The following is a 23,584-nucleotide window of genomic DNA, read 5'->3' as shown; positions in this document are numbered from 1 at the left end:
GGGAGCCACTGATAATCACCAGACTCTACACCACTCCCTTTTTTATCCTCCAAAGAAGAGGTTAAAGATTCCTTGCATTCCACCCGAACAGTTGGAATCTGCAGCAGCAGAAGTTTAAAGCTGCTAGAAAAAAAGAGTCATCCAACAGGTCCCCCCAGACCAGTTAGGATCCGGAGTCTATTCCAGGTTCTTTTTCTTCCAAAGAAAACAGGGGAAAAAGGCCAATATTGGATCTCAGCCACCTCAGCCATTTTGTGAAACAGACAAAGTTCCCGATAGCCAAGGTACAATTCATACTACCTCTGTTGAGGAAAGGTGATTGGATATGCTCTATAGATATTCAGGATGCCTACTATCATATAAACACACAGAGGCAACCCAGGAGAGTTCTCAGTTTCTGGCTGGAGAATAATCATTTTCAGGTCAGAGCATTACCATTCAGTCTCAGCACAGCCCCCAAGGTGTTCACCCAGATTATGGCAGTGATAGTAGCTCATCTGTGACTGCAGGGGATCCAGGATTTCCCATAACTTCCAGTAATCCATTGCTGCAACAATAACAAGCACTACTACTTCATCTTACACATATGTTAGAGATTACAGTGAATCATGCAAAAAGTCAGCTGTTTACCACTCAACAGACAGAATTTATAGGATGTCATATCAACACAGTTCTAGAAATTGCTATGCTCCTTGAAGCCCTTAAGACTGGTGGCTTCTCAAGTAATTCAACATCCTCATCCATAGCAAGATTGATTCTCCGTTTGTTAGGTCTGGTGGCCTCTACCATCTCTTTAATTCCACTAGCAAGATACCACATGGGCGCATTACAGTGAACTCTCTCAGTACAATGGCTGAGATTCCAAAATTCATCTCACACAAGTCTGCAGAGATCATATAAAGTGGTGGATAACCTCTCCATCATTTACAGACTTACGACCTTTTTGTCCACCAACTCCCCAGGCCACAGTTATCACCACTTCCCTTTTAGGGTTCAGGGGCATTTCAAAGGAAAGATAGTTCAAGGTACTTGGTCACCTGTATTGGTTAACCTTCACATCAATATCTTGGAGATGAGAGTAATTCACCTAGCACTGCAGGCTTTTCAGGACTACCTGTCCAAGGGTGTGATATCCATCCAAATGGACAATATATCAGTTTATGCTACATCATCAAACAAGGAGGAACATAATCATACCCACTTTGCCAGGAGTCCATGAGAGTATGGCAATGGGTGATGTTTTCCTAACATTTTCTGGTAGCAACACACATAGCTGGAAGAGAGAATGTAATAGCAGACAAAATGAGCAGGTCAATTCTATTGCCTCACAAATTGTCTTTCAGCCAGAGCCACCAAGTTTAAAATCACAACAGGGACTGGGTGGGTGGAAAAAAATCCATCACAGTCACACACCAATAATAGTCTCACACAGAGCTGAATCATGGTCAAATGTTGCCCCAGGCAGGGTAATGGATCCCCCCACAGCCATTCCTGAGTCCAACTACTTAGCTATTTCTCCCCATTTACCATAAACACTGTTCAAACCTGTCAGAGTGCATTCTCTTTTCTTCTTTACTTTTACAGTTATTACAGGTATTTGGATTTAACTTAAAACTTTTATTTCAAATTTTGTTGCACAAACACTATCTGTTTGCTAAACAAAATAATACAGTCTCACAATGAAAACAGACTTAGCATGAACAGTAAACTTCTCTGCCCTTGAAACTTACATTCATTGAAATGCATTGAGACTCACATTCAAAGAAAATGCATCTGGCCAGTGGCGGATTAAGTTTACCTTATTTATTTATTTATTTGCTGTTGGTTAACCAGGATAGTCCAATGGGCCAAGTGAACCCTTTTTCAGTGTAGTCCTGGGGAGAAAAGTTCCTTCAAAAATTACATTTTACAGAGATTTACATTATATAACATACAAGACATAACAAGGTATAGAGGTTACAATGAGTAAAGTTAATAACAAAAACAATTTTTTTTTTTTTTTTTTTTTTTTTTTACAGAAAGCATTCAGGATGACAGATGATATTAAGAAATTGATTATGAGCTGAGTAGAGAAGGTGAGGGTAGTAAGAATACAGGAAGTGGAGAATGCTTATGTGGGGTGGGAGCAGGAGCATTCCCATGTGGATGTTAGGTAGGAGTGAAGTGATTTTGGTTGGAAGGCTAGTGATGGTGCGAATGGAGGGAGGGAGAGAGTTCCATAGTCGAGCTAGGGTAAAAGAGAGGAGGTTATGTCCAGGGGGACGAAGGGGTCTGTAGACTTCTATTAGGTTTTGATTAGTGGATCTGAGAAGTCTTTGAGTCAGGTGAATTTTAAAGGTAGTGGATAGGGAGGGACAGAGGGATGGTTGGAAAATGAGATTGTGTGCATATGTGAGCTGAGTGTAGGAGAGGTAGTTGGGAAGTTCGAGACAATTTAGTTTATGGAATGGTGCACAGTGATGTGTTGAAGCTTTGTTACTAGTGGCGAATTTGGCTATTTTATTGTAACAGGCAGATAGTTTAGTTTTAAGAGATGATTGTAGATTAGTTAAAAGAGGGGCACCATATAGGAGAGAGGGTAAGAGAAATGTGGTAGAGAGAGTGAGTTTGATAGCTGATGAGAGGAATTGTTTGTGTCTATAGAGCAGGCCAAGTTTTTGGTGTGTTTTTTTAATGTTTATTAGTAGATGGGATTTGAATTTAAGTTTATCATCGATTTGAACTCCTAGAAGTTTGGTTTCAGATACCAGTTCAAGTGGAGTATTATTTTGACTGGTGATAGAGAATAGTTGTCTATCAAATGTGTTGGTTTTAGAGGGGGTAAATATCATTAGTTTTGATTTAGCTGCATTAAGTGCAAGATGGTTATCTTTCATCCACTGTTCTGTGGTGGAGAATGCTTCTTGAGTGAGTTTTAGGAGGGTTGGAATGGAAGAGGCGGCACAGATGATTGTAGAATCATCTGCGTATTGGATGATGTTACCATGGGGAATAGAGTGATAGTAATCGTTTACAAAGATGTTAAAGAGGAGGGGGCCTAATATGGAGCCTTGTGGGACACCTATGGGGGTGTTTAGGAAAGAGGAGGTGGCTTTTTTCCACTTGACAGCTTGTTGCCTGTTTGAGAGATAGCTGGTGAACCAATTGAGAGTTGAAGGTGATAGGTTTAGCTTTGAGAGTTTAGTGAGTAGAAGGTTATGGGAGATAGTGTCGAATGCCTTGGAGAGATCAAGTAGGATGGTAAATACAGTGAGACCAGAGTCTCTAGCTTTATTCACAGTTTCAAGGAATGAAAGGAGGGCTGTCATAGTGCTATGATTAGGGCGGAAGCCGTGTTGAGTAGACGTTAGTAGGTTGTTGTCTAATAGATAGGGAAGGAGTTGTAGATGGATACATTTTTCTAGAATTTTTGAGATAAGAGAGAGGATGGCGATGGGCCGGAAGTTGGTAATGCTAGTATTATTTCCTCCTTTATGAAGGGAAATGATAAAGGCCTTTTTCCAGATTTGTGGAACATGACCTTCTTGGATAGAGCGGTTGATTAAGATGCTAACTGGGAGAGCGATGGCATCTGCAGATATGCTGAGGAAGTGTGAGGGGATGTTATCGGGGGCATTGGTGCATGGTTTTAGTTTCTGCAGTAGTTTTTTTATGGTGGAAGTAGGGATTGGTTTCAGTGAGAATGTAGTGGGTTGGGAGGTAGTAGGGTGATAGGGTGGAGAAGAGGGGGGTGTAGGGGAGGGACAGGTGGTAGTAGGAGGTGGATGGTTGCATGAGAAGGAAGAGGTTAGTTTGGAGATACAGTCAATGAAAAAGGAGTTAAATTCGGTGGCAAGTGCATTGTCTTTTACATTTGGGTTGCGATTTGGGTTTTCAGTTGTACCAGGTTTTAGGAGGGAGGTTATACCTTTCCAGAATTTTTGCGGGTCAGTTTTGTATTTACTTTGAAGAGAAGAGTAGTAGTTTTGACGGTCAGCTGAAATAAGCTTTTTTACTGGGTTGCGAAGAGTTTTGTACTCATTAAGGATAGTGGGAGATTTGTGCTTGTGATAGCGTGTCCAGGCTTTATCTCTTAACTGCATGGTTGTTAGTGTGCTTTTAGTTGGCCAAGGGGTAGTTTTGTTTTTTATTCTTTACCTTTAGACTGTTTTCAAACCATAGCACCCTCGCACACATTTTTAGGGCCATGCATGTATACATGTGTTCTTTGATTCATCTTCCTGATTGTATTAAATTATATTTGTTGTATAATACAGCACCCCTTGTTAGAGTGTAATTTGTTGTTCTGAACATTTTTTTCAGTAAGCAATGAAACAAAACATATGAACCAATAATGACAAAACTACATATTTCAGAACATTTCAACCATAACAGGCCACTCAAAATTCTGTCATTGCAATCCACCAATATTAGTCAATATGCACAATCTTTACAGATGTAAAAGTTTTCTGAATAATTCCACATTAAAAGGATATGTAACTAGTGAAGAGGTTGCTGCTTGCTTGCATCTGCAAATTCTGTACTTGCTGCCCTTGAAGAATAAATTGTCTATGTTTTGTTAAAAAAAAAACAAAAAAAAAAACAAAAAAAAAACAATTGTAAATCTGGTAGTAATGGCTGGCTCATAGTTACTAGGAATCTCATCTAAAGGAGGGCATCCTTGGGAATATATCTATCCTTAAAGGATATCACAAATCTATCTATATGGTGTGGGATTAGAACCCACACCCTTCTGTACTAAAGGCAAGTATGCTAAGTATTGTGCTACTAACACTTCTTTGAAAATTGCTATCACAAACACTGATGGCCATTTGCTAAGCAAAATCATTATACATTTAAAACAGCCAAGATGAGAAACAATAAACTTCTATTCCCTTAAGCTCACAATTCCATGAAAATGCACCCATGATGAATAACAGTCTGGTAGTTGGTGTACAGGATTCAGGCACTTGACTCCCTGTAAACAAGGTACAGCATTTGAGAGTGAGCAAGTTAAGTAACCTGCCATCCTTAATGAGGGCATTTTACACACATACATACACACACACACACACACACACACACACACACACACACACACACACACACACAGAATAACTTGTCTCTCTCACTCTGTTTAAATCCCAAGTGAAAGCAGGAGTACTAATATTTAAATTTGCGTCACTCTGTGTGTCTCATATTAAAGATGCATATAGAGACACAAAGTATGTTAAGAAAAATTTTTTTTTTAAATTGTTTAATTAAACATTGTGGCAGCACCACCACCATTGGTTCCCTCCAAGTCAGCAGGTCCTAGGCAACTGCCTAGCTCCTTGTGCTGGATCCAGGTCTGGTCTCATAGCACTTGCAGCTAATTAAGAATGTCACTGAATTCCCTAAATAAGAAATCCTGCTTCTCAGCACCTCTGGTTAACTAGCTAGATTTAATTCCTTTTCAGTCAGTGAACTAAAAGGATACTTCTGTAACTGACCACAGCCAAGAACTTATAAATCTACAAGAAGAAAAATTAAGGTGAGACAAAATATAAAATAAAACTTTAATGTAATAAATGTAAAAATAAAACAAATGGAAGTAAAATGAAGAAATCCAATGCAGTCACACACCAGCAGTAGTCTCACAGTACTTGAAGCTTTGATATTCAGGTCTATGTTCAGTCATCAAATGAGAAATCTATCATACCCCTGTTCATCGAACTTAAAATATCAAGCATTCATTTAGCGAAGTTCATTCATCAAATATTTTACCCAGAGAAAAGAGACAGTGGACCGATATTCATACCAAAACCCACACCACAGTATATCAAAACCACCCAGATGGGGGGGCTACACCCCCACACTCTCCCTACTTATATATACCAACTCTGAGATAGCACTACAGTGGGGAAAGGGGCACATTTCTTAATGATGGCCAACCAACTCTGTTCCCTGGGTAAAATATTTGTTGATTGAATGCCGAAGTGAACGTTCAATGTTTTAAGTTTGATGAACAGATCTTCAATGGATTTCTCATTTGATGACTGAACATAGAACCTTGATATTCTTGGTTGTACTAGCTATTTGGTGGAACCTGTGGTACACAACTTGATAGTATAATGTGCATTGTGTACACTGGTATAAGCCTGAGAAAAACTATTTGGCTGGGGGATGATAGGGAATGACTACTTGCAACTTTTGCCTCCTTCAGGCTCTTTGGAGATATGTTTGATATTTCTCTTCAGTTTTATTTTTTTTCCTGCTAGCACTTGTGGTTTCAGATCCTGATCTGAGCATGTTCACAGTACTTAAATTATATATGCAGCTCACTGCTCAAGAGCTCTGGATTATTTTTCATCACTGGTAATGAAAAAAATTTATCAAGGCATGGTGCCCTCAGAGGGTCATGAAAACCCATTCATTAATTGTACAAACAGAGACAATTCAGTTACCTACAGTTAAAGTGAATATCTTACATGGCTGTACTATATGTGCAGATGAAAATTTACCGTATGTTTTCAACTGGTAAAGCATTTCCCTACACATCCCAGAATCCTCTCCCAGATTCTGTTCTGTTTGTCCTATTGATAGTCCACTAGTATATCATGTAATATAATTTTACCAAAATCTTTTTCCATTTTGATTATCAGCAGCACACCTTACATAATTTGATGTTTTATCTTATTATCCTGGCATATTATGTTGTATTGCCATTCAGTGACTGTGCAATACAGTTTACCATTCTTCTAACTTTGTGAAGCCTCTTGTCATTCTAGCTGTCCTACCTTTCAGATCAACCCTGTTGCACACTGTTGCATAGATTATAAAAAAAATCATGCTCCCAGAGCCCTCTTCAGTGTCACTTGCAGTAGATATTGTAGGTAAGTGACCTTAGACCTGAACCCCAAAGTACAGTCCCCTGTAATTTCCTTTGCTTCAATGTGGATTCAGTTTTCTGAGAGCTGCAGTCCAAGATGAATAGGTTTAGAGGGCAGTCAGACAGGATGAAGAGGTGAGCTGGCTTTCTCAATTTCCCACAGCCGATGCAGGATCTCTTTCAATTCTGCAAGATAACAATAGAAGAAGACTTAGTACAGAACAAAGATTATTCTCTGCTAGCTCAACAGAGGCCTGCAGTTACAGTTGCCAAAGTACATGCTAAAGGTATTTGGACATTTGGAGCAGGTAATTTGTAGAAGAGCTTCCTAGTGATGTGTGGAAACTGAGTATGCTGTGGACACATTCCTTCTACAGGCATTCATTCAGTATTATGCCAGTAGGGTGTAAACAGCTGCTTAGAGCTTACAAGACTGATATACAAAGCTTGTTGTCATGTACATCAAAGTTGCAGTCCAGCACTCACATCAGGTGTAGGAAGTTTTGGGATTTTGATTTTTCTTTTCCGTATTGGCTAGACATTTAGCAGATCAGGCAGATGACACTGTCTGAAACACCAAACAAGAAGTATAACTGTTTTTGCTCACTGATTACCAGGTTAGGGCCAATCCCACATTTTGATACATGACATCATCTGTACACTTAAAAATATAAACAGAGAGGCAGATAGAAATAGTAAATTTGTTCTGAAGTCATGTTTTATGGCGTTTGCTTTGCACTTTTACTGCTTAAGTAAGTATCTCTATAAAGTTGACCATAGTAGCACAATAACACATGTAAATTGACATCTGACTAGTGAAACGTGATGGGGAAAAAAGAGGATTTAGAATCAAGCCACTTGCTTGCTAACACATTGTTTGGTTTCCTTTCAGCTATTTTAATATGTAGGTTGAAGTCCCCATTAAAACAAGCACACACACATACACACACACACACACACACACACACACACACACACACACACACACACACACACACACACACACACACACCCAACAGACACACATGGAGCATAACTTAGGCCATATTCAGTACAGAGGGTTAGGATCTGGTCTCTGATCATAACCACATTATTAAGTGTTCGAGATATGTAGGTCAAGAAATTCACGTTGAGAGGTGAATCTTGGCATCCCTATTGAGAACAAATAATGGAGGGCTACAATTGGAGAACTATAATAATTTTTTTGTACAGCGTGGAGCTTTATTTACTCCAGTTGTACTGGTTACAGAAGAAGGATTGTCACTGTTAAAGTGACAGTCAGACCCCATGTGCAAAAATGGGAAAGGGGTTGTGGATGGATCTGGATGCATGGAAAGTGCTTTTGAAAGCTGGTAAATCCCTTAGTGACAACAGGTAATATTCAGAGTGTAGCAAGAGACCTAATATTAACAGTGCTTAGAAAGGTGCTTAACAACTGTTAAGCATCTTTTAAAGTCTCACATTAGTCATTAGTGTAGTGCTTAACAATGTTGCCTTTTTCCTATATTAGAGCGTAATTATCATGTTCCACGCATTAAAATATTATTCATGTATAGTGTTGACAAGCAAGAGCACTCCAGAATGATTTGTGGAGGTATTTAATGCATGTAGTTACATGAGCACCTCAACATTACAATAAAAATGAAAATGTGCCTTCACGTGAATGATAGAGCAATGTTTTATAAATGTATGGATTATGCTATAAATGGAAATCTTATCTTTATCTTCATTTGTGGTTCCTGCAAAAGTATAGTTCAGCAGAAAAGACGTTTATTTGCCTTTCTTGATTGTTGTGGCTCATGCTTCTCATTTAGTATTGCTGGCAATTATGTATTGTGTTACTGCAGCATTTTTGTCATACTGTTTGATGAAAGAATCCTGACGCTGCACAGTTGTCACCACTCTTTTGTGGAACTTTTATTGTTGTATCTTAGTATATTGTTTAACCCACAAAACTGACCAGCAAGGCTATTGCAGTCTTAAGACTTTTTTTTTCATTCTAAAAATGTGTAGTAAAACATGCATAATTCTACATGATCAGTTTCAGAAAATGGTCAGAATTTCCTGTCAGATGCAAACCTGTATTTTCATTCCCTTTTTTGTACCTCATATACTGCGGTGGTAGTGCTGCGGTAGCGTTGTCGCCTCATAGTAAGACGTTGTCCGGATCGACTTTCAGCAAGAGCGTCTTCTGTGTAGAGATGTGCATGAATGGGTGTACCTTCGTGGAAGGTTGTACGTCATGGCTGGCAACTCGGCACGTAAAAATCTACTGCCAATCATTAGCGGACCGGAGCTCCGCTGTGGCGACCCCTAACGGGGAAAAGCCGAAAGACGCAACAACTGTATTCTGCATAAAAGTGGATTGTTTTGTTGTATAAATTTTTTGGTGGAAATAACAGAGCTTTCCTCCTCTTTTCTGAAAAAAAAAAAGAAAGTTTGATCAAGGGGGAACACCTTTCTTATCCAGACGCATTGCATCACCAAATGAAACGAAGACCGGAACTTTTAAGTATTCGGCAGTGTTGTGCGTTACTGTTTTGTCAGTGGATCGGATTACTGGAAAAATGACAGAGCTTTACTTGAAAACAACATCATTAGTAACATCCGAGGTGTTTATGAAATGCTAGCATGCATGAAGTAAGGAAGTACGCCTGTCTGTGGTGCGAGTTATATGTTTTTTCTTTTTGTGCTTTAAACAAATTGGTATAGGTCAAAAAGTAGGCTGTGGACCCTGAAGGATTCTTTCTCACCTGGAAAACCAAATGAAAGCCGTTTAACGTATGGTAGGAAGCCTTGAAGTCTAGTGAGGTTTGCTTTCATGCTAGTTTGACTTTTTTCCTACTAAAGATTAAACTATTTGCATTTTTTTATAAAGAAATAAATATAATGCATGTGGTATTAGATATTTATATACTCCTTTTTAAAACATAACCGAATTTTGTAGCACATCAGATGTCATTTATTTACTAGCCAGTTTTGATTTGTTTTGTTTTGTAAGTATTAGGACTTTAGAAATCTTAAAAGTAGAAATGAATAGCACAACAATGAGCAATATTTCTTTCAAAATCAATCTTATATAATAAGACTGCTTTTTTACTATTTTCAAAGTGTTTCCTCTTCACCGAGGGTTATATTTCAGAGGAATTTTTATAGTGCTGCCCATGACATCCATAGTAATAAATTAGTTGACTGGAAAACATTACATTTTTTGTTGTCCTTACGTAATTAATTTCTTAGAGAACATAATTGAATGACCAGGAAGGAGGCTTTTAGAATTCTGGACAGTGTGGAAAAGGACGTCTGGTAGTGCAGCATGAATAAAGGATATAGCTATAATGACACTATTAAATTACAGAACTTTCTTGTTGTGCATGGCTTCTTCCAAGATGGTTTAGTATTTATATAGTGTGCTTCTTTTGTCCAAGAAGGCAAAGTTAAAGGAAGCAGAAAACGTGTGTTATCGTTAGTGTTACATTTTCATATGCTTACATATATTTCTTTCTTGCTGTTAGACAGCTGCACGTTGTAGATTCATTGCAGGTGTATGGGATAGAATACCATTGTAAACACAGCTGGTCAGCATGAAAGCAATATGAAGCTGAGTTGCTATCTTTTGATGAGAAAGCAGAATGTTATAGACAAACTTCCCAGTTGCCCTAATGGCTTGCTTCAGAAGTTTGTTGTGCTGCCTTCCAGCTAATTTAAGGATTAATACGACAACACTGTAACAGAGCTAGTAAAGGCAAAAGCACTCACAGAGAGGTTCCCAGCAGGATGAATATAGTCCTGAAAGCATAAAAAATACTAAAGTAGTTCTGTAGTTGCAATAATGATTACGAGTCTGGAGCACAGCTGAAATAACAAAACCCAAAATTAAGCAGGATCAAAGGAGTCAGGAAGCCCTCTATAAGCATGACAGGGCTAACACTGTTCACAGGTTCATAGGTGTGGGAACACTTTCCAGGTCTGTTCGACACTGAGGAACGTGATGCCTTGGTTCCTCTGCTGGAACTAATGGGTGCCTATTTAGTCTTCCAGATCTTTCTTGGTGATATGGGTTGATGGACAGAATTTAAAGTAGAGAGGGAGTTTATTCCAGAGAGGTAGGAGTCTTTGAGATATGAAGCTTAATTTTCTAGGCATGGTTGATATTCATTTTTATTAAGATTGAGTTTCCTCTTGTGTTTTGGTGTCCTGGGTAGGCGTGTCCTGTGCAAATCAGGCATTAAGGGTAAAATAGTATCAGGAGGTCCTGAAAGCACTGAGAAAGTAGTGGTACCCTTCATATATTTGATGGAGTTATAGGGACAACAGTAAGAGTAACATTGTAGAGGGGCCTTGGTAGGATTAACAAGCAGGGTGACCAAGTGGCATCAATAAACTCGGAAAGATCCACAGCAAGATATGATGCAGGTTTAGTAACTAAGAGGCCATGGATGAATGAAAATTAATCATGTAGAAAGTGGTCAGTGCAGTTACCATGTGAAGGGAATGCAGGGACTGGCATATGAAAAGAGTCTTGGATAGCTGGGCATGTTCACATTAGAAGAGAGGGAAGAGAATTGTGGATAGGGTCTGAATGTACTGCACTGTTTCGGTAGATAAATATGGGGTTAGAGCTAAAGGAAATACAGACAAGGTAGAAGGGAGTATAAGAGAAGCTGAAATAGGATCAGTTCAATATAGAGTTGAGGGAATACTTCTTTACAAAGAGAGGGATATAGTCTGTGAATGTACTGCTTTAGATTAGGCTATGTTATTAGAGGAGTTCAGAGGTTCTTTACAGAGAGCCAAGACTGCAGAGGTCAAAGGTATGGGAGATGGACCTCAGAGCTGATGTTGGCTCATGTGGTGCCCGGTGCATTTTCCCAGTCTGATGCTCTTAACACTAGGTTGAGGGAGGAGCAAACAAAAGTCCCTTTTTGATTTGGCACTCCTCCCTTCTCTAAGGAGGAACATTGATTCGGATCCTAATGTCATACACCATCATACTCTTCATGAAATAAAAAAAATATCAATGACTAATTTGCATTTTCAGGATTTGTGAAAGGAAGATTGAGAAAGTACTGTTGTGGGAGTTCTCTCTTCCCTAAGACAGTACAATCTTGGGGAGGTGCAGGGTGCAAAGACCTTGTTCCCTTTCAAAAAATATATTTTTCATTAGTTTTGCAGTCTTGACTGTGGCTTGCAGTTCAATGTTTCCATGGAGTGTGATTGATGTTCTGTGGCTCCATTAAAGTTCCATCAGAGCCCAAAACCGGCTACTGAATCAAATTTGAATCAGTCCATTGACATACCAGTGTTAAAGACAGTCGGTCCTGTGAGGGGCCATTACAGAAGAAGGGTGCATAGGTAGCACAGAACTCCTATGAAGATTCATTGAGTGGGTGGTATCCATCCACAGAGTGTTGTAAATGTGTTAAGGGAAGCTCTGATCAGAGTACATGTGATGCACTTATAGGGAGGTTGTCCCTTTGTGGAAGGGTGCAAGAGAAATATGAGAAAAATTACTGGGAAAGAAGATACCAGACTAATATCAATTATGTCTCTTTGGGGTATGTAAGGAAAAAATATTGATTGAAGATGAAAGATTAGCAATCAAACTCCTGGCTAGTGAAGTGAGGTGGCTGATAGTGAAGACATATAAGGGAGTAAGTGTGGAAGCCTATACAGAAAAAAAGGCATTACTTTTGATTCAAAAATTGCAGAAGGGACTAAGACAATGGTTAATCAAGACATATAAGGGGGAGCTCAGAGTTGATTAAAATGACCAAAAAAAAAAAAAAAAGAGGTAACACGAGACAAAGAAATGTCTGACATTACTGTTGTAGTTAATTTATTGCCTCTGAACCATTACAAGAGCAGGGAGTAACAAGAGTCACTGTACCCAACATGAGATAACCATCTGAAGGATGTATGGGAGGAAGAAGCCCTGTTTCTTGCATTTGATGGTTAGTACAGTGTGAAATTTGTGTGGGGGATAGGTTGGGGAAGGAAGAATACTGTCCTGTTTTAGAGGGTGTTTTTGGTTGTGCTTGAAGTATAAGAGAACAGAAATGCATAGATTACTTGATGTTCAGCTATATGGGTTATAACCTGTTAAGGATATAACAGCCTGCCAGCTTCCAAAGCTTTCATGGGTACCTTCTATGTGCTCAGTTGTTAGTCACCTTGAGTTGAGCTGACTAAAAGTCACACTTGAATGAGAAGCCATTCAGAGCTTTACTGTTGCCAAAGAGAATTCTCCTTTCTGGGCTTTTGAGGATCAAAGGCTGACTAATGCTGTGTTCTTGTAGAACACTCGTCCATCTATATAACAACTTAACTGAATAAACTACTTAAAACTTCAACAGAATGTCTTTATTCCTCTCACAAGGAGGGTGCCATACAAAAATATAGTATTACATTGTGGGGCTATAGTAGGAATGGATAAAATGTTTTATATATGTATATATATATATATATATATATATATATATATATATATATATATATATATATATATAAATCCCAACTCAGAATTGATGGACATGCTCCACCTAAAGAAATCCAAGTCACTGCGAGCCACGTGCTCTTGTGAGCTAAACCTCACCACAACAATAAATAGAACATGCTGGAGGGATAGAGTCCTGTCACAGAGACTTCCCATGCTTTGGAACAAAATTCCAAACTACATTAGGCAGAGCCCCTCACTAACACTCTTCAAGAGAAACTTTGACAAGTGGATGGGTAACAGAAAATAAACCCCTGGGATGACTTCATTGGCTCTGCTTGACAGAAGATCAGTTAATTAATCAATGGGACGGCGAAAGCTGACACACTCTGGCTAGGCTTATAAATGCCCTCGGGCATATAGTCTACTACCTAGTATGAACCTATAATGATGATGCTGCCGGTCATTAATGATGCTGCTGTTAAGGGATGATTTTGCTCTACCATTCTCAACTATAGTCATATTCAATTCACACTTGTTCTATTTACCTTCCTTACCCAACTACACCTACTATTCTACATACTTAATGCATCTGCCTTAAAATTTTACTATTTGCTACTTGTGTTTTCTTGTGTACGAGTCAATACAAACTATATATATTTTTTATATATTTGACAGAACCTGTAACTGGACTGGTTTAGCCGATTAATGTGTGCCTTTAACTGTATTTCTTCTACTAGTTGCGTTTTGTATAATGTATTTCAACTTACTAATTGTGTTTTGTATAACCATGTACTCTCATACAAACTATCTTTGTGGAGCTTTTCTCCCTGAGCCTCCACTGAAAATTGACTCTTCTTGGCCCAGTGGGCTCTCCTATAAAACAAATAAAGACATAAACAGTACTTTTAAAGTGGTAGATACAAGCTTTAACAGTTGATTTTTGCTTGCAAGTCACATTTATATGATATGCAACTTGCACATTCTATTACTTTGGATGAGTATATGTATATGGGAGTGATGCATCCTGTTGTACCTGTTATTTATGGTCTTCCTAAGATCCATAAAGATCTAGCTAAGCCTCCCAGTGAAATTCAAAGGAAGTGTTTGTAACCTCACTAAAAGAATCACAGGCCTAAAGCAGATGCCCTACGCTGACCACCTTAAAAAACTCCAGCTATACTCTGTCGCATATCGTCTACTCAGAGGCGATCTCTGCTTAACATACAAGGCCATGTCAAACCCAGAGCTGTTGGACATGCTACACTTAAAGAAATCCCAATCCCTCAGAGCTACACGCTCCAGGGATCTAAACCTTGTCATCACAATAAACAAAACATGCTGGAGGGATAGGTTCCTGACCCAGAGACTCCCCAGACTCTGGAATAGATTGCCCATACATGTCAAGCAGAGTGCCTCTTTGGATCTCTTCAAGAGGAACCTTGACGATTGGATGGGAGAAAGGAAATTCACCCCAGGGATCACGTCAGTCGCCCTGCTAGACAGGGGTCCAGGAAAGTAAATAATGTGGGAAGAAATAGCCAGGGAATTGTTATGGCTAGGCCTGTATAGGCCCTAGGGCTGATAGCCTAGTACCAACCTATGAACCTAGGAACTAGATGCAAACTCTGTATTTACTGTCATACCTAACAACTATGGAGTTAAAGCTATTAGACACCATCTATGTATGTATACAGACAAGAGCAGCACACAAGTAGAAGCTTGATGTGCTCTATTAGAACTTGTACTATGTAACAATGTATCTTTGTATGATATAAGGCTCTAGAGAGCAATCCTGCATTACCAGGCTATAACTCATACCACATTTTTCGGCCATCTAACCTGGACCAGAACACCAAAGGCGGAGGTGTGTCCATATTCATTAAGGATATCCACACCTCCAGGCTAGTTGTGCAGCATAATGCATCCGAGGTTATCCAAATGCAACTAACTCTGGGCAAAACTGCAATCCAAATTGTAGCTTGCTACAGATCCCCCACCATGCCCCAGGATTCCCATTCCTCTTTTCTTGGTATACTGGAAAATATTAGGGTTCAACCAAACACCCTAACAATGGGTGATTTCAACTTCCTCACCATTAACTGGGAAAACTACTCATGTACCAACTCGTTTGCTCAACACTTTCTGGAATTCATAAATTCCAATGCCCTGGATCAACTTATCCACACCCCCACCAGGGGCAACAATATCCTAGACCTAGTCATTACCAACACGAGTGACCGGTGTTCCACACCTGAAATCAACTCCTCGTTGGTCAGATCTGACCATAAGCTAATCACCCTAGATATCCGCATCCCACCCCCACCCACCGTTAAGGAAACCATGGTAAAAAATTTCTCCAAAGCCAGCTTCATGCTTCTTAAGACAGAAGTGGCAAACATTATGACACCCATGCAGATGGACAATACAGTTACGACTGCTGAATCCTACACAGATTCACTCTATAAGCACTTACACGAGTGCATGGATTGTGCTATCCCTAACAGAACCAAGATGCTATCCTCCAAAAAAGGAAGCCAATCTGGTGGTCCCCTGACATAAACAAACTCTACAACAGAAGGAAGAAACTGTTGCAAAAGAGAGTAAAATCCCATGAGTGGAGGAGCTCTCTGGTCAGCCTCAGTAAGATGCTGAGATCCCTTCTAAGATCCTCCAAAGCTAGCTACGAAAACAAAATTGCCACTGATTCTAAGGGAAACCACAAAGCATATTCTATAGCTCTGTCACGAATTGCAATGGCAACACCCCGATCTGCTCTGAGTTGCAGCACAACGGCATGAAAATTACAGAACCAACTGATATTGCCAACATCCTGGCATAGGTTCAGTGCTAACTTTACCCCCCTCTCACCCCCTAAAGGGCCCATATCTATACAGGAAGAATGCAGAGGACTGCACAATATCCCAGGCTGCGTTTTACACGGACTTCAGAACGAACTGGCTCCCTACCTAAGAACCATGTTCAATCATAGTCTCACATTAGGCTTTGTGCCCACTGAATGCCACACAGCAACAGTTATCCCACTCCTCAAAGGGGGAGCCACCACTGATCCTGGGAACTATCGCCCTATTAGCCTGACGACCCTGGCCATATAACGTATCATCATGGAACTCATAAACCAAGACATTGGTAACCTCCAAACTCTGGACCCCACCCAGTTTATGAAAGGCAGATCATGTCTTCTGAACCTAATCGACTTCTTTGAGGCAGTCACCAAAACCGTAGACGAAGGTAAGGTGGTTCACACAGCCTATCTTGACCTTGCCAAGGCTTTCAACATCATCCCCCATTCTGGAATTATAGCTAAACTCACTAAACTAGCTATAAATCTCTATGTTACAAGATGGGTTGCCAACTGGCTCACTGACAGAACCCACACTGTAAAAGTTGCAGACTCCAGATCTGACCTCAAACCAGTGAAGAGTGGAGTACCACAGGGTTCAGTCCTGGGACCTTTCCTGTTTGGTATCTACTTCTCTGAAGTACAGGCTAACACAGAAGGCCTCTGGCTAACAAAGTTCACAGATGATTGCAAACTAGGAGCCATAGTCGAGTCCCCAAATGATGTGGACATCCTACAGAAGGGCCTCACTGAGACAGATGCCTGGTGTCAGAGGCATGGTCTCAAGCTCAATGGCAAAAAGTGCATTGTCATCCCCTTTGGTAAAAACTCTGTACCCATGAACTACCACATAAACAGCAGTCTACTTAACACCGAATGTGTGATTAGAGACATTGGGACCCAGGTGGACAGTAGTCCCTCGTTTGATAAACACATCTGCACAGTAGTCAGGAAATTCTTCTACGTGGCACACCTCATTACAAAAGGGTTCTCATCCAGGAAAAAAGAGGTCATTGTTCCCCTCTACTCGGCACTCATTAGACCCATTATAGAGTACAATGCCCCTTTTGAAATGTACCTCACAAAACATCTGCAGCAGCTGTAAAGGCCACAGAAGTACCTCACAAAGAGGATTACTGGCCTCAAACAGATGCCCTACACTGACCATCTCAAAAAACTCCAGCTTTACTCTGTAGCTTATCGCCTACTCAGAGGAGATCTCTGCCTAACATATAAAGCTATGTTAAACCCAGAGCTGTTGAACATCTTACACCTAAAGAAATCCCAGTCTCTCCGAGCTACACGATCTAGGGACCTAAACCTTGTCACCACAATAAACAGGACATGCTGGAGGGATAGATTCCTGTCCCAGAGACTTCCTATACTCTGGAACAAGTTACCCATCTATGTCAAGCAAAGTTCCTCATTAGCACTCGTCAAAAAAAATCTTGATGAGTGGATGGGAAATAGGAAATACACCCCGGGGATCACCTCTATGGCTCTGCTAGGCTTACTTAGGCCCTTGGGCCAATAGCCTAGTACCTACCTATGAACCTATAGATGGATTAATTACTTTCAAGCAGATGTGCCCCCTGGGCTGAATGATACTGTTGAGTTTAAAACCTGTTCTTAAGAGAAGATCTCTTTTTCCATGAAGCAAGCATTCAATTTTTTATTTTAATTATTTTGTTTTTGCTGTGCTTCTATTGGTTTGAATTTGTTCAAGTAGTGTATATATGAAAGTGTATTTTAGTATGATTTTAAGCACTGAAGAGTTTTATCTCGAAAGCTTTGCTATTAAACTTATTTTTACATCACTTTGTGAGTTCATTTGCTGTTTATTCTTGGACTGTTTTGTTTGGAGCTCTATACTGGGTGTTTACCAGTTTGTTTTTTTACAAGGAGGGTATCAGATAGAGAGAGAGAGAGTCTCCGAGATCTGCTAGCTAAAGTGATTTTATCTGGACATATCCTTTGTACTCTTTCATTAGTCCTCTTACCCTCTGGGTCACAGGTGGGATACTAGACTTGACTCAAGCTTTCTGGATTGCCTCAGTTTTCAGTGTCAGTACTGAAGGATGTATTTGTCACAGCCTGTGGTTTTCCTGACAGCCAGCGTTTTGCACATAAGAAAGCAGCTAAAATGTACAAAGCTCCTCAGTCTTTCATGTTTTTATACATTCATCCCAACACTGACCCAGCAGCTACAGCTTTAGTTAATCCAGCTGCTGCTGCCAAACATTTTTTTTATTCTAATCCTTCTCCTTCTGACAAGGCTGGTAACTCTATTAATAAGTTTGGGGAAAATATATGCTCCTTCAAATTTATTATTTAGAATTGTAAACTGTCATGCTCATATATTAAAATGTATTCTAATTGTCAAAGTATGCGGAATGTTTTGTCTGCAGTTCCCTCCTGTGAGTAAATCTGCTCTGTGTGGTTTAGTTTCTTTTAGTTCTCAGGTCACTAGTTTAAAGTGTATTTATGACTCTGTAGATTCTGATCCAGGCATCCCTCTCGACTATCCAGATTTTTGCAGAATTCCCAGATTTTTTACTCATATTTTGATCTGTTCCTCATAGAATTTGTGGTTTTATGGCAAAACATTGAAGATTGATGCCACTTAATAATGACAGACATTTGAATTTCAGACTTCATATCATTCATAAAATGCACACCAAAAACATTTTATTCTAACCACTTTCTAAGTTTATAAGATTAATATTTAAAATCTGACCCTATTTTTGGGGCTTTGTCCTCTCCCACCATTCTTTTTGGCTTTGCTCAAATTTCTTGTGCTAAGAGGTTGAGAGGTATGCATCCAGGGCTGTTGCCACTGGTACTGAGTCTTGCCTGGCTGCTTTCACAGAACTTTCCTGAACATATAAAACATGAGATTTTAACTTTTCCTCCGATTAGTTTTTTGACCCTCTGCTGCAGATATCATAAAAAAATATTATGAGAAAGGTAAGCAGATGATTCAAAGAATCTCTCAGATTTTGCTGCCCTCCTTCTCCTACTTTTCCAGGGGATTTTCTGCTCTTCCAATTTTGGCAAGAAACAAAATAAACAGTCACAGCAGATTGCTAGTAAGCAGACTTTTAAAAAGCAATGGCAGATAGGTTCTAAAAAATAAGCAGGAACTCCCCAGAACAAAGGACAGTCAAATAAGGCAGAATAACTATGTAAGTAGACCTTGTCCTGCCTTTCCTCCCACCCTGGCAGTCCCATATCCCTTCCAGAAAGCATGAATCACCATTTCTGTCTTTGGCAACAGATTGCTTCAGACAAATGGGTTCTGAGGCCTGACTACAAATGGCAGTGGGAAGAAAATTCTCCTTTCCATGGAATTCCTCCACATTCACCAGACCAAACCCTTCTGTTTCTTCCTGTCCTACAACACATGTTGCAACAGGGGGCAATTGAAGCATTTCTTCCTTCTTTGCTGAGAAAAAGATTTTATTCACAAATGTTAATTGTGCCTAAAGAAAGAAAATGCCCAGAGACCAGTCCTGGATTGTTCTTTTCCAAAGGAGCATGTAATAGTGCCCAAATTCAAAAATGCTCATCACATTCCTATACATCGAGATTTCAAGTGTTTGTAAATGTTTTGTCTGCCTGGATCACATTATTAGATGTTGATCATATGGATTATTACTGCAGTAGCCTAAGCTATATGTATTATATCCTGTAAAGGATATAACAGATGTCCACCTTCCAAAGACTCAGGGAACCCTCCACACACCCAAACTGTTAGCTCGTGCTGTGCTGTTTAAACGTCAGGTATGGGTGTCAAACCTCACCCAGAGCTTTCCTGGAGTCAAAAATACCTCAACTCTATGGGCTTTTTAGGATCGATGCTTGGCTTGTGCTGTTCCACTGCTAGGCAGATAATTTCTCTTCAGTGAAAAACTTTTCTTATATATTTTTAATTTCGAACTAAGACATTGTGATTTAACAGACTTAACTGTAGTTTTATCAGTTTAAAAGTTGTTAAAACATTCTAAAACTACTTTTTTCTGTGGAAGAAACTATGTTTACTTTACATTTTGGAACTGGCAAAGTGTATCAAAGTGTTTTTTACTGTGTTTATACTACAGAAAAAAGTGACTTTTGGGGACTTTGAATATGTACTGGCTTGTGCTGCTCAGTTTCCCTGGGAAAGAGACATAATTTTTGGCTTAAACTTAAACAGACCACTGGTACCATGGTCAATTCTTCTTCCAGCCAAAAAAAGAAAAAGAAGAAGTTAAGCAAACAGCCTTTGCCACCACAGCAGGCTAGCAATTTGCCTCAGGTGCAGGTGAGTGACTCTGCTGTGGCCAAAGCTGGTTCTTCCGACCACTCATCTTTTTTCCCCTGGATCCCTCTGTTGTAACATTTGCAGCCACTATGAACTAAGGGTTAGCTATGTCCTGTGTGGCTGTTGGATCCCCTCAGTGGGCAAGGGTTGCCAATCTTGTCAGGCTTAGGAGAAGGGACAGGGAGGATGCCCCTGTTTCATCATAACAATGTGCCCATCCCTGCATAAGTTGCTGCCATTAATAAACCTGTTTGCCTCAATTTTCTTGTCAAAAAGAAACCGAAAACTAAGAAATTATCTACAGCTGCAAAATTCCCTGTAGACAGGAGTAGCTTATTAAGTCTGGCTCAGGGTCTTAGCCTGAATAAGACCCTGAGCCAGACCTAATAAGCTACTCCTGTATACAGGGAATTGTGAAGCTGTAGATCATTGCTTAGTTTTCTGTTTCTTTTTGACAAGGACATTGAGGCAAACAGGTTTATTAATGGCAGCAACTTATGCAGGGATGGGCACATGATTATTCAGGTTGTTTGACCCTTCTTCTAAGGTGTCTTCTGGTAAAAGAAAAGGGTATTCCTCTTTTCCTGAAGAGATTCAAGATTATAACTCTAGACAGGAAGATGAAAGGACAGATGCAGGACTTTATTCTCGGAGTTCTTATTCAGACTCAGAGGAGAGAATGGTATCTGATTCTCCATGTGAGGGATTCTCTTTCACTGAGACTATTTCCAGATTTTGCCAATATTTTCAGTGTGAGAACACTTAAGGTTTCTCAGTCTCTCAGGAATGCTATGAGGTATTACAAATGGAATTTCCAAAACCTTCACCCATTTCCCCAGTGCTTTCATCACTGGAGTATGTGTTTGTGACAGCCTGTAGCTTTCCTGACAGCCTGCTGTGCAAAAGAAAGGAGATAGAGAATATAAAGTTCTCCAGTTTTTCAAGTTTGATACACTCATCACATGTTTCTCAGCAGCTGCTTCTCAGCATTTGGTTAATTCCAATTCTGTTGTTTCAGACAAGGATGGTAAAACTTTTATTAAGTATGGGAAGAAAGTGTATACTTCTGCAACTCTGATTTTCAGAATTTTGAATTGTCAGGCTCGTATGTTGAAATGTATTTTGACTAACTGTGAAATATGAGGAATGTTTTACCTGAAGTTCTTCTTGTCAGGAAAAAATCTGCTTTGAGTGATTTAGTTTCTTCCATTTTACAGGTCACTATTCATTGCTTAAAGTGTGATCTGATGTTGTCTCTTCCATATGTTCCTCAATGTATGGGTCTTTGGATCCATGTCAGATCCGACTTTGGCCCCTCTCAAAAAATTTTGAAACCTATGGGTCAGAGGCTGTCTTTGGAGCCAGTTTTAATTGGATTTGACTCTCCACCTCTTTTGGAGCCAAGATTCTTCCTGGAGCTGGTTTCCCCTAGTCCACGGTTGCCAATTTTGCATGAGAGAGCTTTAAACCACTCCAGGCCTCCATCTTCTGCCTTGTCCCTGCATTTATCTAGATCCTCAATGAGAATCACCAATGCAGATGTGGACAAGATGATGAGGGAGATCCTTCACATCCAAGTCCAGTTGGGGTCCTCCTGGCTCCAGCTACCACCAGATCCAAGGGACATTTCTTTCCCTCATCCTGTTATTGCTCATTCCCTGATCTGCCTCCAGGTTCAGAGCACCTGGATCTGAGTTCCCTCCTAGACATGTTTACTTTGGAGTCAGCCCCAACTGTTTTGGAGCCATTGGAATCTCAGAGCTGAATAGTCAGTGCCCAATCTGACAGGGCGGGTTTAGAACTGAGATGTTCAGAGCTGTCCCTTCCTCTTAGAGCCTCAGTGTTAGAAAGTTAGGCTCCAATTTCAGCTTGGGATCCAAGCCAAGTAGTTTCTTGGGTTGAACCTCTGCTCTGGGCTTCAGTTCCTATGGCTAGGCTCCTCAGATCCATTTTGGATTCAGCTTTTGAGGCTTTCAAAACAGTACTCTCTCAATCCAGAGGGAGAAAACATCCTTTTTGAGCTCTAATCCATACTGCCCCCCACAGGATTTCCTATGGCCCAGATCAGCTCTTCTTGCCCTGTTGGGATATCCAGTTATCAGAAGCTTTGAATAAGCTGTTGTCAAAGAGCCCACTTCAACTTCTGAGTTCCCGCATCCCACCAAGGAGTTACAAGATGCATAAGTGCAAAAGGAAACACCTTCAGGAATCCCTAACATAAGATATCAACTTTGATGAAGGGGAAGACTCCCCCAGATCCTCCTTGAGGTCATTACATTTGGAGAAGTCTTACAACTGCTTAAACAGAAAGGGTGGAGGTCCAATTAAGCACCTTCTCCAGAAGAATCAGTATTTATTGAGGCTTTCAGTTTTGGGCCATGTACATCTTGGATGGCCCTTTCCACTGATGAGATGATGGATCTTATTTCTAAGCAGTTATGGAAGGAGTCAGACACTGCCAAACCAATTCCACAAAAGTCTGACATGTTCCTTGTTGCACCAAAGGAGTGTCCTCATTGGAGCAAGGGTCCTGCTGTAGATTCCATGGTGGTAGAGCAGCCATCAAAAAGTAACTGGCAGCGGAAAATGTCACCATCCATCCACCGAACAGAGACTCTCATGCATTAGAGAGATTCAGGAAGTGAGTCTATGTCTCACTGAATTTTTCTGTGAGACTGTTGAATTATCTGGCACACATTACCTGTTGTCAAAGAGATTTGGCCAAGAAGAGCTCCAAATCTTTCTTGGGGACCTTGTCTGTAGAGCAAAGGAAGTCTACTGGTTTACAGCTGGCTACCCTCCTGTCCTTGTCTAATGCTTCTGTGCTCCTTCTTTCCAATGCCAAAGTAGGTGCTTCTTGAGCTGTCAGCACTGGCATATCCATGAGGATGTGGCTCTCTGATTTTTGCAGAACACTTTAATATGACTTTTGTCAACACCTCTTATGAGGAATTGGCACATTTTGGTCTGAAAGTCAAAGAAACACTCTCCAGAAGTGAACAAGGTGGCAAGACCCTTTCTGCTGTGGGAATTAATTTCTCTACCTGTCAAAGAATGATTTCAAGGAATCAGAGGAGGCAAGAGACTTTGGTTTCATAAGTCACAATGGTTTGTGCCTGACACCTTTAGAGA

General features: G+C 40.2%; 1 protein-coding gene across 4 annotated transcripts in view; it reads left to right on the top strand.

The window, feature by feature from the left end:
* Positions 1-9,203: 9,203 nt before the first annotated feature.
* The window catches only part of RHBDL2 (rhomboid like 2), a 595,588-nt gene continuing 581,207 nt past the window's right edge, over positions 9,204-23,584 (top strand). For 2 of the 4 annotated variants that reach the window (XM_044083448.1, XM_044083423.1), the window contains exon 1: positions 9,204-9,661. The gene's annotated coding sequence lies outside the window, so the exon portion shown is untranslated. The remainder of the gene's footprint in view (positions 9,662-23,584) is intronic. The other 2 variants (XM_044083432.1, XM_044083438.1) reach the window with 2 other exon arrangements.

Source organism: Protopterus annectens, chromosome 1.part1, assembly GCF_019279795.1.
Source record: "Protopterus annectens isolate FY-2018-M chromosome 1.part1, PAN1.0, whole genome shotgun sequence".
Classification (NCBI taxonomy): domain Eukaryota; kingdom Metazoa; phylum Chordata; order Ceratodontiformes; family Protopteridae; genus Protopterus; species Protopterus annectens.
This window is presented reverse-complemented; position numbering and strand designations above follow the sequence as displayed.